We start from the raw sequence: 18,225 nt of genomic DNA on the forward strand, positions 1-18,225 counted from the left end.
AATGGATCTTCAAGAAGAAGACCGACATGGATGGTAATATACACATTTATAAGGCACGACTGGTTGCAAAGGGTTATTCTCAAACTCCGGGAGTTGATTATGATGAGACCTTTTCACCAGTGGCCAAGATTAAGTCTATTAGGGTTCTGTTAGCCATTGATGCATTTCATGATTATGAAATATGGCAAATGGATGTCAAAACCGCTTTCCTTAATGGAAACTTGGCTGAAGATGTTTACATGGTTCAGCCAGAGGGTTTTGTCAGTACAGAGTACCCCAGTAGAGTGTGTAAGCTCGAGAAATCCATTTATGGATTAAAACAGGCACCTCGCAGATGGAATCTTTGCTTTGATGAGAAAGTCAAAGAATTTGGCTTTTCAAGAAGTGAAGATGAATCTTGTGTCTATATCAAGGCTAGTGGGAGTATAGTAAGCTTCTTGGTACTGTATGTGGATGACATACTACTTATAGGAAATGACATCCCAACCCTGCACGAAGTAAAGTCCTGGCTTGGGAAGTGTTTCGCTATGAAGGACCTTGGAGAAGCTGCCTATATCCTAGGGATAAGGATTTTAAGAAACAGGAGTAAAAGACTAATTGGACTTAGTCAAAGCACCTATGTGGACAAAGTGTTGAAAAGGTTCAACATGCATAATTCCAAGAAAGGAGAGTTACCCATCCAGAGTAACGTCAGATTGAGTAAGACACAAAGCCCTAGTTCTGAGGCTGAGATAGCAGAAATGAGTCGAATACCTTATGCTTTAGCTGTAGGATCGATCATGTATGCTATGACGTGTACTCGACCTGATGTAGCCTTTGCTTTGAGCATGGTTAGCAGGTATCAGGGGAACCCTGGCAAGGCACACTGGACTGCGGTAAAGAATATCCTCAAGTACCTACGGAGGACTAAGGACTGGGTCCTTACCCTCGGTGGCAGTGAGGACTTGAGAGTTGTAGGGTACAGTGATGCTAGCTTTGAGACTGACAGGGATAATTTCCGCTCTCAGTCGGGCTGGGTCTTTACTCTAAATGGAGGGGTAATTACTTGGAAAAGTTCCAAGCAGGAGACAGTGGCTGATTCCACTTGTGAATCAGAGTATATAGCAGCAAGCGAGGCAGCAAAGGAGGCTATATGGCTAAAGAACTTCATCGGAGACCTTGGAGTTGTACAAGCTATAAAGGAGCCAATGGAGATTTTCTGTGACAACAATAGTTCGGTTGCCTTAGCCAAGGAACCAAGAGATCATGGGAGATCCAGACACATTGACAGAAAATATCACTTCATCAGACATCGAATAGAAGAAGGAATCCTCGTGGCAAAGAGGGTATCATCGGATGAGAACCCAGCAGATCCCCTCACGAAGGGACTGACTCGGGCTAAGCATCTCCAGCATGCTCGGAGCATAGGGCTGAAGGATGATATTAGTTCTAGTAGTTAGATAATCTTGAAATTTGTAAAATGTAATTGACATTTGATGATAAATAAAAGCTGTTATTTATGAGTAAAGTGTTGCTATCTCTTGTCAATCGTTTACTATTATTTCTTTTTTCATGTTTTGACTTCCAGAATAATTATGTTATGGTTTATATCATATTATTCAAACTCTCCACAGTCGGTCATATGTTGGAAGTAGATATGAATCAAGACTGTCATGGGTTGGCTTGTAGAGGTCTAAGATGTTAGACAAAGCGGGGCTACAACACTCATGAGTGCTCATAAGTTCTGAGTATTGGATTCAACCCACGCTCACTTGTATCGCTTCATGGAATTTATCTCGAGTGATCGTGAGACGGTAATATCATATAAGTCTTCAAACCTAGAGATATGATTTGTTGCCTATGAGTTGGTTATGCATTGATTGCACGAAAACGTATTGGTAACTCGATGTTATAAACCGTGCCTTTGTGTGTAGTTCAACAAGTAGTAGAGCAAACATATGAGTCGAAGTTTATCTGTTCCTTCTAGGATTAGAAGCGATATCTGGGCCCCTCGATGATTTTGTTTTGACCTATGTATCGGGCCCAGTCAGAACTAAATTGATGTGTTCAGTTAAGTTCTATGTCAAACAAATCGGAAATCGGGAAACAAATGCTGGACAATAAGCAAGACCTTGTTCCATGTATTTGTCCGGATGATATCTAGAACAGAGGATTGTATGATCACTTATCTAAAATGGCGGTTCATAGTTCAACAGAGTTTAAAGAGCTACGATTGCTGATCGGTTCCTGAAGTCATACTTGCAACTATAGTTATTAGACTTTTCCAAGTGGGATACTGTTGGATATAGTGTCTAAGTCCATAACTATATTTGGTATGTACTTGACCCGACCCGACATGGTCCATTTGGGTTGCACTTCACCTGAACAATTTATGGATAATCTTTTGAGAATAGTATAAGTTATGATTTATTAATATATTATAAGTTCTAATATATTAATATAAAATCATATTATTTAATTAGTATTGATCTATAATTAATCTACGATTAATTTAGAGATCAAAAGTATGACTAATTAAATATGGGCTCTTGTATTTATATAGTGTGGGCTAATGCTTATTTGGAATGGGCTAGGCTTGCATGGAAAGTCCATGGATACTCCATGGAGCTTTAACCCATGGATCTCATGGAAATGAAAAGACATGGGTATTAGGGTTTACATGGATGTAACCCTAATCCACCACACTATATAAAGGAGGCTTTTGTTCTTGAAATCACACAAGTTGTGGTGAGTAAAGTAAGAGGGCCGATTTCAAGAAAGGTGATTACTATTCTCTCAAAATTCCAAGTTTGTGGTGATTTGTGATTTCCATTTGAGGCATCCACACTATTGGTGCTAGGCTCTAAAACTCCAAGCAATCAACTACAACTACAAGGTAAGTAATTCTACTAGCTTTATTTGATTCAAGTTCCCCATGCCATGCTAGATAGGATAAGAACCTTGGAAAAATAATTATTTTCATGTATCTTAGTCAAACATAGATCCAAGGTTTCTAGGGTTGCATATACACCATAGGAGTGTTAGAATGCTCAAAACTCATCAACAGGATCCTCGGCCCGCCACCTTTAACGAACAACATTTTGGTAGCAAATCACTCACGAGCCACGATACTCATCATCTTCCTCTAAGGCCTCCTCAATCATTCATCCATGTTTACGCCTGGCCCACCTAGTCCTTACATGCACCATTTTTTGCTCGCTCCGAAGTGGGTCAAATTTCCAAAGCTGAATTATTCTTTCTATGGTGCATGACTCGCGAAAACGGACCCAACCCGGATTTTGTCACCTTCTTCTTCACCAAATGCTACAATCTCACCATTATGGACACCGGGGACATTTTCATCGGAGGCTTGATCACACTCATTGCATCTAGACCCCCACTTCAGCTCCTTCTCTCCACCCTCCCATTTGAAAAGGCGACCAGACCCTCTCGCCTTGACATCCTTGCACTCCGGCGGATGAAAATCATCCGCGAATCAGTCGGTGGTCACATTTGGAACCTTGATAATCAACCATACCTCATTCTTCCTCACAAGTATATAGGGTGTTTCGAACCAACCGACCCCGAACAATGGGTCATTCCATCCGACTACCCTCCTCCTGTGGATGATGAAGATGACTAGTTTCAGCCTCCACAACATTTTACCCAGCCTCAATTTCAGCCACAGCAGCAGGGGGGACACGAGATCCCAGCATACTTCCCCCCTAACTTCTTCGACCAGTTCGCCACAATGTTCTCCACTATCCAACAAATCGATACTCAGACGCAGGAGAACACCCGGGCCATCCAGGATGTTGTGACCCGTGTTGATCAGCTGGAGCAGTCCATCGCGCCCACTCCCCGCCAGGTCCAAGATATGTGGGATTACCACTACCGCCACAGACACTTTCCGCCGCCCGACCCTCTGATTTAGGTCATTTCTGCCCTTTCCTTAAGTATTGAGGACAATGCTTGTTCTTAAGCTTGGGGTGGGGAATTTCCCTTTTGCTTTTACTTTTTCATGCATTTTTTTAGCTAGGTTGCATTTCATTTTAGTTTTAAGATAATTTGCATTCATTTTTTTTTTGCAAAAGTTCCAAAAAGATTTTATTTTCTTCTTTTCTACTTTCTATTTTTTGCATAACATTTACCTTAGGGAATGAGCATTCATGCATTTTTATTATCTGTTTATTCTCACCCCCTTGGATGCAATGGAACAAGTTCACAATTATTGTATCATTATTGGTCCAGGATCTTGTTGCTATCTCACCCATCGAACCGGGACCACTCGCTACAGCTTGGGACTTCATACTTGGGATCAGATGCTGGAAGCTTAAAGGGGTAAGTGATCATGGCCAGGTAGTTTCATGAAGAATTATGCATGAAATACTAACAACTGTAGGATATACTATAGAAATGGATGTTCTTAGCCTTGCGGTCACTACCGCCGAGAGGATCACACTTGATCATGTTTGAACCGTTAGGATGAAGCACTGGTGCTTGTCCCCAAGTAGAATCCATATTCGGTCTCTTTACATCACCATATTTTCTTTGCGAATTTCTTAGGATTTTAGAGAGTCTTTTAGTCCACATTTGGACATTTTCATTATTTTTGAAAAATCGCAAATTTGAAAAGGAGCTTACATCTTTACGCTCCATACATGGTCATTTTCACATTTAGACCATTCGGATTATATTATTACCCTCTCGGTTCCACTTACGTACTCTTGGGAACCAAATTTTGAGTTAAAAATTTTTCTAACAAAAAAAAACTCAATATGTTAGTGCATTACCTTAAAGTTTACTAGTGTATGTACTTCAAAAAAAGAGGTTTATGGCTGTAATAGTCTTAGATAGGTGACCGGTTCAATTATTGAACAAATTTTCCTACATTTTGGTCACCCGATGTTTGATATTCATTTATTTAGGTTTGTTTTATTGTATATAGATCGAGTTGTTTCTTTTCGCAAATTGGTAATGTTAGAGAGACTTTTGAGTCGGATACTACAGGAGGTTTGGGCCAACACTAAGTGAACTGGTTCCTACAACGGTACCCGAGCGATGAAACCCAATCACATTTGAGAGTGGCCGACAGACGTGAGATCACGCAACTTTCATGATAAGAGTGTACACTTAAAGAAGAGCTCCACACGATCCCATCCAGCTGCTTTCTCCCTACTACAGATGTTCTTCATTGTATGCATGTTCCATTGGGGCTGCGACTGACCATCCCTCCTTACTCACCTTACGACTAACCATCCCTCCTAGCTTTGGTTTATGGTCCCATTGTCATCAGATGAAAAAGTAATGAGATAATAGCAAGATCAATTCTGACCATGTTGACTAACGGTGATTAGGTTCCGCGGTTCTATCCATTCTTTTTATTTTCTTAGGATAGTTCATCCCGAGTTCATTTTAGTCTTGTCTTACTTGAGGACAAGTAAGGTTTAAGCTTGGGGTGATTTGATAGCTTCATTTTATTTACTTCTTTTTATAGTTTATTTTAGCACATTTCATTCGCATTTTAGTTAATTTCCATGCATATTTTCCTTTTTGTTATTTTATGACCATTTCGGGTACTTTCTAGTTTCTTGAGCATTATTGCAGATTTTTTTGGAGACTAGCAGAGCGGGATTTTTGGGAGGCGATAGGACTTGAAGGGCAATGGGGATTTAGAGCTTAATGACTATGGAGGTGATTTATGGATTGGGTTTGTCAATTGTTTGAAGGCTTGGAAGATTTGAACTTTAAATTACAAGGCGCGGGAGAATTTTCAAGTGTGTGGAGATCGATGATCGGGAGTTCGCGGAAGCTTTGAGTGATTTGGAGAGGCATATTGGGCCAAAATGATGAAATCTTGAAGAAAAATGACCAAAAAGCTGATTGGGCCAAAGCTGGGCAAATGGACTTTGCTGTGAAAGCCCAAGATTTGAACAATGTCATAACCACATCCTCTTACGCGGCTCACGTAAGATATCCACGCGGCCCGTGTGGATCCCTGCAGGAGGCATTTTCGGAAATTCAAATAGAGCTCTATAGTGGGAAGGTTGGTGTGCCTCTTTAGCCTTATCTTTGACATCCTATTTTGATTCATTCTCTCTGAAGTTTTGGAGCACTTTGAAGGCCAAGAACCCTCAATAACTTCATCATTTTTCTCCTCTTGATTGTTGTTAAATGTTGGGTATAATCTTCACTAACTTTGTTTCTTTGAGTTTAGCCATGATTGGCTAAACAAATAGTGGTTGAATTTTGTTGAATCCTTTGAACTTTTGTTGAATATTGAAGAATCCATGAATTTGTGTTTGAATCTTTATGAAAATGTTTTGTATTTTACCATCTTATCATTGCTTGTATGTTTTTATTCATGAGTTTAAATGTGTTGGTGGTGATTAGTTGGCTAATTTCTTTATTAAGTAAAGGATCTTCAAATTAGCAAGCAACAAGTGATTCTTGTGTTAGTTTTGTTGGATATAGTGTCTAAGTCCATAACTATATTTGTATGTACTTGACCCGATCCGACATGGTCCATTTGGGTTGCATGGCATCATGCATTTGGATAGACTAAAATGAGAGAAATAACACTTATGGTTTATTAATATATTATAAGTTGTATTATATTAATGATATTATTTAATTAGTATTGATCAAGAATTAATTTGGAATTAATTAAGTGATCAAAAGGAGACTAATTAAATATATGGGTTGATTGTGTAAATCATCCATACTTGTATAGTGGGCTAATGCTCCATGGATTATCAAGTTGGGCTAAAACCCATAGGATGCTCCATGGTGTTTTTGAACCCATGGATCCAAGAAATGAAAAGCCATGACAATTAGGGTTTACATGGTGTAACCCTAATTGTAACACACTATATAAGCATCACTTTGTTCACCAAAATCGGCCACTAAGTAAGAATTGTGAGGGCTAGCCGATTTCTAAGTGTTCTTTATTTCTCTCTAAGTTATTCCAAGTGCATTTGGTGTTGTGTGAGACATTTGAGGCATCACACATGAGGTGCTAGGCTCACAAAGTTCTCAAGGAATCCAAAGTACTACAAGGTATGTTTTTCTTACTTACTTTTATGTTTAAAAGTTCCCCATGTATTTTAGATAGGTTATGAACCTTGGAAAAACAATTTTGCATGTATCATAGTAAAACATGTTGGATTAATGTCTAAGTCCATAACTATAATTGGTAAGACTTGACCCGACCCGGCATGGTCCATTTGGGTTGCATGGCATCATGCATTTGGATAGACTATAATGAGAGAAATAACACTTAAGGTTGGTTAATATATTATAAGTTCTAATATATTAATTAGGTTATTTAATTAGTATTGATCAAGAATTAATTTGGAATTAATTAAGTGATCAAAAGGAGACTAATTAAATATATGGGTTGATTGTGTAAATCATTCATTCTTATATATGTGGGCTTGTGATCCAAGATTCCTTATGTTGGACTAAGTCCATGGGATGACCCATGGATACTCCATGGAGGTTAAAATCCATGGAGCATAAGGAATGGGTAAAGTTATGAGTTACATGGTGTAACCCTAATAGCCACCATATAAAAGAATCCCATGGCTCAAGAAATCGTGCACTAATGTGTGAGTGTGAGGGCTAGACGATTTCAAGGAGTGTTCAAGTTTCTCTCAAGTTATTCCAAGTGTATTTGGTGTTGTGTGAACCATTTGAGGTGTCACACTTGGGGCACTAGGCACTCAAGCTTCATGAAGACATTCTACATCAAAGAGGTATGTATTCTATCTTGTTATATTTATTATTTTGTATGCTAGATTAGGATAATACCTTGGATGTTCATAATTGTATGTATAATAGAGAAAACATAGATCCAAGGTATTTAGGGTTGCATGTACACTTAGGAGTGTTAGAATGCTCATAACCCAACAGTGGTATCAGAGCCTAGGCTTGTTTTCTTGTTATACTTGCAAAAGTAGCTGAAAAATCGAGTTGGATGCATATATTCGATTGTTTTGGCTGGAATTGGACTAGGAACATTACCCTAAGATGTTTTTGGATTTATAAACTTGTTTTTGATGTGGTAATGTTCATGCTAATCCAATTTCTAAGATAATTGTCATAATTTCAAGATTTGTATTAGTTTGTATGTTCATGCTAATTTCTTGAAGATTGATGATTTGAATTATCTTGTTCTTATGAGGTTCTTAGATTAATAGAAAAGTTGTGTGAAATAGTTGTTTTCAATCCATTTTAATCTAAGAGTTGATTCCAAAGTGTGTTTTTGTAACTTGTCCTTAAGTTATATGAAAAGTCACATTTAAGAATCATAAAACTCATAAAAGTTGGCAAAGGTTACAAAATGAAGAGTCTAGTTCTAATTAAATGGTTTTATGACTCCATAACTTGTCCTCAAGTTATGGAGGTTCAAGAGTCTCTTCATTAAATTAAAAAAAAAGTGTAACCTTAATTAGTTCCATAAGTTACAATAAAAAAAAAGTTATTTTTTTTATTAATTAGTTTAAAGTCTTCCATAACTTGTCCTCGAGTTATGGAACTTGAAGAGTTTTTTTTTTTAAATTAAAACTACTTTAAACTCATAAGTTATGGAATTAATTAGTTTTGAATAGTTTCAAAACTTGCCCTCAAGTTTTGGAATTTGAAAAGTTTTCACTTATGAATACTTTAATTCCAAGTTAGCCCTTAGAATTTTAATAGTTAAAATTCAACCCTTATACTTTATAATATTATAAGTTAATAATATTTATATATATGTATAAGAGTAAAGTCAGTCTTACCGTTAGTAGGCCTCATTCACGAAGCCGGTCTATAAGGGGGGTATAAGGTTACTGCCTATAAAATGGCAGTTTAATGGGTGTCCACTCTCACCCACCGCTTCCTTGACTGGTGGAGGGTCGTTAGCCGAACGGGTAGGACAAGGACTATAATTCTCCTTTCATTAAAAGTATTAATGATAAATACTTAGTAACTAAACTCTTATTAATACCCAATCTTAGTTACTTAGGAAAATGTGAATTTGGTGCTAACTCATGAAATTGCACTTTGCACTTTGCTTAAGTCGTTAGTGGAACGTGTGTGGTTAACCGGCACACTAACCTGGACTTAACAAGGTAGGCAAAGGGTAACTTAATATTTATCATAGTATCGGTGGAGCGTGTGTGGTTAACCGGCACACTGATTAAGGGGTAAATATTAAGGGTACCAAGTATATTTGCATGGTTATTCACACCTTGTTTTGTGATCCTCGGCATCCCAGTCACAAAACTTGAAGGGCACACTCGAGATTGAAACATGCCTTTGAACAGTTCAATGAATCTCAAAGATCTAGGACTTTCAAATCCAATTAAAACCTAATAAATTATTTCGTTTTTCATGGTGGAAATTGGTGAATCGTCATTCACCTACCTTCAAATATTTTATAGCTTGGATTACGGCATCCCTCTTCTAAGTTATAAAATAGTTTGTTGGGTCCTAGCTTTAATATTTCATATTGGGTGTCATATTAAGGAGTTTAAATCAACTATCTTGAATATCTCCCAAAAAGATGTCTGGTCTAGACATTTATGATCTTCCCAAATCTCTTGAAACAAGCTTTCCTAAATGAAGATGATGTCCCATGGATATCATACTTCTTTCACCCCCTCCAATTATTCTCCCTAACCCACAAGTTCCTAAAAAGTTTAAGGTCACTCAAGCCCTATTGGCAAGGCAAGGTCTAGGTGTGATCACATCTTGGAGATGTAGTCACATATTGACAAGCCGGGAGAGTTGGGTGTCAAAGTCTTGAGAAAGTTGGTGGCTCAACTACTTTCTAAGTCACATAGTGAGTTCTTTTGGGAATCCTATGAAACAGACTAAGACAAGACCCTTAATGATCTTATCTATTTGCTAAGATCAACTTCCTATGGACATTGACAATGATGACATTGGATATCCAGTAAAGCTCTCTCTTCCCAATGGAAAGGGATCGGCCATAGTCAACTCGGTTGACCCAATGGTAAAGAGAGAGGCGAAGTCTGAGATAGTCCCATTATCAAGGGTCCATAGGTAACTATTGCCAAAGGAAGGGGCATTGGTTACGAAGCTGCCAAATTTACCTAAGGATGTTAAAGTCAATAAGTTTGGCTCTACTTCAGGTAAAGTCCATTGTCTAACTCTATTAAGTACATGCTGATTCTGATCGCGAAGATGGATTTCAATCGCATGGTTCGGTGATCAGAATTTTGGGCTATTACTTAAGAGTTATGATATTTATATTGCTTAGGAATAGATAACAACAAGGTTTTCATATGGATTGTAAGGATAAGTTTTTCCGCAAAGTTTTAAAATAAAAGAAAAAGGTTTTGATTTTATTTATTTTAAGTATCCTTACAATGGCATTTGTGAAAAGTTGTTGCTTATAAGATTCCATTGATAGCAATATTGGAAAAATGGATTTGATTCTTTCGGTTGTGGTAGTGTCTAATATTACCAAATAAGGAAAGATTCTCATCACCCAAGGTTCAATTGGACCGAAACTTCGAATGATGCAAGTTGTATAGTATGATGAATGAGAACTTTCAGCTTGGAAAATTAAGACTAATTCCTTATGTGAATAAGGAAAGGACTAAGGGATCGAGTACACATTCTTGTGCACTGGTCAAGTCCACCACAAAAGATCAAGAAGACTATTCGTCATGATTTACTTAAGTTCAGTAAATATGGTTATACTTATAAGTTTAAGTATAAGTCTGTAGCATTGGAGAAGTTTCAATGTGAGACAGAACGAATAAGAAGAATCAAAGTATGGCAGAAAGATAAAAGTTTCTCAAATCTGAAAAGATGGGAGAGTACTTTAGTATCATGTTTATGATCATCTTAATGATTAAGATACCATATCACAATTGGTCCTCTAAAGTCATCTTAGTGCATTCTTATGACTAAGAAGAGGAGTCATGAATTGTTGAAATGGTTAAATCAAAAAGATGAGTCATACTTCGTTCCAAAACAATTCTTAGAGTCATACTCCAAGATTGTAACTTGAGTGACATATCATAAAGAGGGTTTGTTAACACTAGTCAAATGTAAGAGTAAAAGGTTATCTACTCTTGTACATTTGAAATTGGTAAGTTGTGATGTTTTGGATAAAACAGAGACCAACTTAGGCCAATTGTGTAAAGTGTTAGTCTTGATAAAGAATCCGCACTATCTCTTGAATATTTGACAAGGGAGTCTTATATGTCAAGAGGATAGTGGGAGTCTTAAATCTCTTGAAAGTTTCAAGACTTAATCAAGAATAAAACCTAAAAGCCTTCACTAGCACACGACTTGAGGTTTATAACCTATCGTGTTGAAATTTTTGTGCCTATTCAAGTTGGCTTTGCATAGGAGTTCTGAGAGTTCTCAATTGGTTGCACAACTACTTGGAAGCAATGGCAGGCACCTGAGCTGCCAAATGGCAAGAATTTAAGATTGCACAAGTTTAATCAATATGAGTTTGGATTTGTCACTAACCTTGTCTTGTGATTATTATTTTGACAAATTCACATGGATAAGAACACATACACTATTAAATCTAAGTGTCATAAGGTTTCTCTCCGATTCATGAAAATGATGGTGATGAAACACTTTCACTAAGTAGATTTTAGCTAGATAGCAATTGTGATATTTGCATTCTCAAAGTCGTTAGTGGAGCGTGTGTGGTTTACCGGCACACTAACATGGACTTGTGAGAAGTGGCAAAGGTCTAAACAATTGAGACTATGATTATGGCATCCCTTTTCATAGTTCTAAAATTGTTTAGACACACATGTGAGCTATCTAAGAGAGGTGTATGATTTTGATAAAGTTTTATCAAAACAATCTAGTATCAGAAATCTGAACTTTGGTAAGAAAGTCAGCTGATTTCTGAGTACATGTCAAAGCTAGTGGGAGCATAAGTGTTATGATAATAATCATCATGTTAGTGGGAGCATGATAATTATGACAAAGGTTGCAAGTTAGCAATGTTAATTATAGAAAACAAAAGTTTCAATTCGTGAGGTTGCAGGGGTTGAAAAAGTTGTTTTGCTATAATTAAGGGAGAGGAAATTATACTTCATTTCAATTCTAAAAGCTTAGATTGAGATTTTAATCGTATTTAATCAAGGATATATATATGAATTTCATGTTGAAATGGCTCAACATAAGGAAATTCTATATATGGGTCCATTATTTGCGTTCTAAAATTCGATTATGATTACGGCATCCCTTTTCATAATCTGAATTTTGAGAACTTGGCAAATTGAAATGGAAATATTATAGCAAAAGACTGGTTTAGTCTTTATGTGAGACATCATGAATCATGTCCCATATGCTTCGGATATAGGATCGATTACATGTGCTATATTCATCCTTTCTAAAATTTTCCAAATGCCTGGGGCATTATGAAGGGAAAAGGTCTAGAATTGGATATGACTAAAATGATTAAGCAATTGTCGAGGACAATCTAAGGTTTACCAAAGATTGGTTGCTCAAGGACAGTTGGAAGTATAATGTTAATTCTGGAAGGACCATATTGACATAATCTGTAAGGAGGCAACTCTTGTTCAGAAGTGATAGTCAAAATGGAATATGGAAATGTTTCAAAGTTAGAAATTATTCAATCTGTGTAAGATTAGGAAACTTAATGAAAGAAGGATGTTTCCAAGGAGCTGATCTCCTTTGGAATGCTCTGTAATGATTGTTGTCAAGTTTTCTGACTTCGTGCATAATCATTAAGAGGATCAATGCATATAAGTTTAGAATCTAACAGATTTTAGTAAATGGCATGAATTTGGAATTCTTGCATTTGCAGTAAGGATTTGGGACTGTGAAAAGAGGATCATTGGAGTGATGTTCAATTGATCTATTTTACAAAGTAAAGATCATAGACAAACATAGTATGCATACTTGGTGTATGGCATGACTAGTGTTTAGAAAACATAGTGTACATGCTTGGAGCATGGGACAACTATTGTTTTAAATTCAAGTATAAAGTTGATAAAACCGAAACAATGAATAATGAGTAATCAGTATGGTGATAAATAAAAGTGTTTATTTATATTCATAGGGTTTGATACCATATTTGATTCATTTATTCTTGTGTTTCACTTTGCATGTTTTGACTTCCAGAATAACTAAGTCGCTCTTCCTGAATGATTAAGTTATTCAAACCATCCACAGTCGGTCATATGTTGGAAGTAGATATGAATCAAGACTGTCATGGGTTGGTTTGTAGAGGTCCAAGTTGGTGGACAAAGTGGTGCTACAACACTCATGAGTGCTCATAAGTTCTGAGTATTGGATTCAACCCGCGCTCATTTGAATCACTTCATGGATTTTATCACGAGTGATAATGAGATGATAATATCTTATATTCTTCAAACATAGAGATATGAGTTGTTACTATGAGTTGGTTATACATTGATTGCACGAAAACGCATTGGTAACTCGATGTTATAAAACGTGCCTTTGTGTATGATTCAACAAGTAGTAGAACAAGCCATATGAGTCGAAGTTTATCCATTCCTTTTACCTTCGGGATAAAAGCGATATCTGTGGGCCCCTCGATGATTTAAAGATGATACATGTGAGTGCTTGGCCAAGCCAGGACTGATTTGATTTGTTCAATCAGTCAGTCATCATGAATCGGAAATCGGGAAACAACAAATGGACAGAAAGAATGATTGATAATCCATGTCTCAGTCCATATGATATCTAGAATGGAGGAATATATGATCCCTTATCTAATGGACAAGTCATTGATAAAGGTCAGAGTTCATCGACAAGGTCAGAGTTCGACAGAAGCTTTTAAGAGCTACGATTGCTGATCGGTTCCTGAAGTCATACGCAATAATAGTTTTAGACTTATCCAAGTGGGAGACTGTTGGATTAATGTCTAAGTCCATAACTATAATTGGTAAGACTTGACCCGACCCGGCATGGTCCATTTGGGTTGCATGGCGTTATGCATTTGGATAGACTATAATGAGAGAAATAACACTTAAGGTTGGTTAATATATTATAAGTTCTAATATATTAATTAGGTTATTTAATTAGTATTGATCAAGAATTAATTTGGAATTAATTAAGTGATCAAAAGGAGACTAATTAAATATATAGGTTGATTGTGTAAATCATTCATTCTTATATATGTGGGCTTGTGATCCAAGATTCCTTATGTTGGACTAAGTCCATGGGGTGACCCATGGATACTCCATGGAGGTTAAAATCCATGGAGCATAAGGAATGGGTAAAGTTATGAGTTACATGGTGTAACCCTAATAGCCACCATATAAAAGAATCCCATGGCTCAAGAAATCGTGCACTAATGTGTGAGTGTGAGGGCTAGACGATTTCAAGGAGTGTTCAAGTTTCTCTCAAGTTATTCCAAGTGTATTTGGTGTTGTGTGAACCATTTGAGGTGTCACACTTAGGGCACTAGGCACTCAAGCTTCATGAAGACATTCTACATCAAAGAGGTATGTATTCTATCTTATTATATTTATTATTTTGTATGCTAGATTAGGATAATACCTTGGATGTTCATAATTGTATGTATAATAGAGAAAACATAGATCCAAGGTATTTAGGGTTGCATGTACAGTTAGGAGTGTTAGAATGCTCATAACCCAACAAAACATAGATCCAAGGTTTCTAGGGTTGCATGTACACCATAGGAGTGTTAGAATGCTCAAAACCCTTCAGTGGTATCAGAGCCTAGGCTTGTTTATTTGATACTTGATGCAAACTTGTTGAAAAAACTCAGATTTCTGCATTCTGCAGCATGAACTAGCCGAGTCCATGGGGGGACTCGACGAGTCCATGAGTAAATTGATCCTACTTGTCGAGTAGGTTCGTGAACTCGACGAGTAGGAGCCCCTGAATGCAGATTTTCGAGTTTTGCTGTTGGAAATGGACTAGAAACATTACCCTAAACTGTTTTGGTGTTATAAAACTTGTTTTAGATGGTGTAATGGTTATGCTAATCCATTTTCAATGGCTATTATCAAAATTTCAAGTTTTATATGGTTTGTTTATGATTCTTGAAATTATTGATATGAACATTCATGAACTTATGAGTTTAGAAGATCATAAGAATTATTTGTAACTTGCTTGTTAGTTTAATTCTTGATCATTATGTGTTTTAATGGAATCCATAATTTGTCCTCAAGTTATGGATTACCAAAAGTCATTCTTTTAAAGTCCATTATTAAACACATAGGTTACATAAAATGAAAAGTCTCTCATTTTATTAATCCATTAACTCATAAGTTATGAAAGATGAAAAGTTTTGAAAGTTAGAAAACTTGCCCTCTAGTTTTGGAACATGTAAAGTCACTTTAAATACTTTAGTTCCAACCCCTAGAATTTTAAAAGTTAAAATTCAACACTTATACTTTATATTATTATAAGTTTAATAATAATGATATATGTATAAGATCAAGTCGTTTTACCGTTAGTAGGCCTCATTCACGAAGTCGGTCTATAAGGGGGGTATAAGGTTGTTGCCTATAAAATGGCAGCTTAATGGGTGTCCACTCTCACCCACCGCTTCCTTGACTGGTGGAGGGTCGTTAGATGAATGGGTAGGACAAGGACTTTAAATACTCATTAAAAGTATGATGGAATATAAAGTAACTAAATGTTTTATAAAATTCCCAATCTTAGTTACTTTAGGAAAATGTGAATAATGTGCTATCCCATGAAACTACACTTTACACTTTGATTAAGTCGTTAGTGGAGCGTGTGTGGTTAACCGGCACACTAACCTGGACTTAACAAGGTAGGTAAAGGGTGACTTAATGTTTATCATAGTATCGATGGAGCGCGTGTGGTTAACCGGCACATCGATTGAGGGGTAAATATTAAGGGTACCAGGTAATTTGCATGGTTACTTCACACCTTGTTTTGTGATCCTCGGCATCCTAGTCACAAAACCTGAAGGGCACACTCGAGATTGAAACATGCCATTGAAAAGTTCAATGAATCTCAAAGAATATAGGAGTTTCAAAACCAATTAAAACCTAATAATTTATTTTGTTTTTCATGGTGGAAATTGGTGAATCTTCATTCACCTACCTTCAAATATTTTATAGCTTGGATTACGACATCCCTCTTCTAAGTTATAAAATATTGTGTTGGGTCCTAGCCTTAATATTACATTTGGGTGTCTTATTAAGGACTATCTTTATATCTAATCTAAACTTGTCTTTCTTCTTTTCAGATGTCTTCCAACAATGCTGCTTCTGGCTCAAACCCTATTGGCTCCTTCTCTCTCATGAACCTTTGTGGGAGAGTCATCTTTGATGGATCCAACTTTATGGATTGGATCAGGAACATCAGGATGGTCACTCGGTATGAGGACAAGGAATATATCCTCAACAAGGAGCTTAAGGAACTTGATGAGTCATCTGCTACTCCTGAGGAGATCGCTGAATATCAGGCACATGAGAGAGATGCCACCAAAGTGGCTTATATCATGTTGGCCACAATGACAGCCGAGCTCCAAAAGTCCTATGAGAATTACTATCCTTTTGAGATGCACCAGGATTTGATGGACCGCTACCATCAGAGTACTCGTCAAGAGCGATATGAAATCATATCCTCTATGATAACAACCAGGATGAAGGATGGTGAACCCATCACGGGCCACATGCAGAAAATGCAAATGTATGTGGACCGTTTGCTGAAACTGAATGTGAACTTCCCAGAGGAGTTGGAAATTGATATCATTTTGCACTCCCTACCTTCGTGTTATGATCAATTTCGCATGACATACCACATGAACAAGGAGGAAGTTACACTCAGCAAACTTCAAGAACTTTTGAAGACCGCATAAAGTGGTCTTAAAGGTAAGTCGGTTGTTACTACTCCTACTCCTACCATGGCCCCTGTCTTGGCTACTCCTACCGCGGATCCTGTCTTGGCAAAGGAAAGAAGAGGAAGAGCCCTTCGAAGGGTACCAACAGAAAGTCTCTTGATGGCTCCTCTTCAAGTGGAACCAAGAAAGGTTTCGTCACTCCTTCTGCTAACCCTAAAGAGGCTGAATGCTTCTATTGCCATGAAAAATCGCACTGGAAGCGAAACTGCCAAAGTACCATAAAGATGTTAAGGATGGGAAAGTAAAACCCAACCATGCAGGTATTTACACTATATTGTCTAATAACTCACCCTATTCTAATTCTTGGGTCCTTGATACAAGTTGTGGTATTCACATATGTTGTGATTTGCAGGGACTAAGAAGAAGTGAGAATGTGGAGAATGGGAAGATAAACTTGATCATGGGAAATAGGAAAGTTACACCTGTCACCAAGATTGGATTTTATTGTTTATTGCTAAGTAGTGGGTTAACATTAGATTTGAATAAATGTTGTTATTCGCCTGAAATGGCAAGAAATATTATTTTCCTTTCATGGTTTGTACAACCAAGGTTTTACCTTTTCATTTGATAATGATAGTGGTGGTATTAATGCTTTATTTAATAATGTTCTTTATTTTAAAGCATTACCTTGTGATGGTGTGTATGAAACTGTGTCGGTTGTACATAACCTAGGAAATAATGTATTGTGTATCTATTCTTCCACTAGTTTGGATAAAGCATCATTATGGCATTTTCGTCTTGGACATGTAAGCAAGAAATGCATAGGCCAACTCCAAAAGGATGGAGTATTGGAGTCATTTGATCTAAAGTCAGATGATAGTTGTGAATCTTGTTTGTTTGGGAAAATGACAAAGTCACCCTTCACTGGTACTTGTGCTAGGGGTGAAGGTTTGTTGGATCTTGTACACACTGATGTGTGTGGACCCTTCAGAACCGCCAGAAGGTATGCTAACCGCTTCTATGTGACATTTACTGATGATTTTAGTAGATATATATATGTCTACTTAATCAAGCATAAGTTAGAGACCTTTGAAAAATTCAAAGAGTTTAAAGAGGAAGTGGAGAATCAGTTGGGCAGGAACATTAAGATACTTCGATCCGATCGAGGTGGTGAGTATCTTAGTACATAGTTCCTTGACTATCTTAAGGAATGTGGGATTGTCTCACAATTGACACCTCCCAGGACACCACATTTGAATGGTGTGGCTGAAAGGCGCAATCAAACCTTGTTGGATATGGTTCGTTCCATGATGAGTCGAGCATCGCTACCAATCTCATTTTGGGGGTATGCCTTAGAGGCTGCCGCCCATATCCTTAATCTAGTCCCTACCAAAAAGGTTGCCAAAACACCTCATGAGATG

The sequence above is a fragment of the Lactuca virosa genome, chromosome 5, assembly GCF_052849685.1.
Source record: "Lactuca virosa cultivar CGN04683 chromosome 5, Lactuca_virosa_CGN04683_v6, whole genome shotgun sequence".
Taxonomy (NCBI): Eukaryota; Viridiplantae; Streptophyta; class Magnoliopsida; order Asterales; family Asteraceae; genus Lactuca; species Lactuca virosa.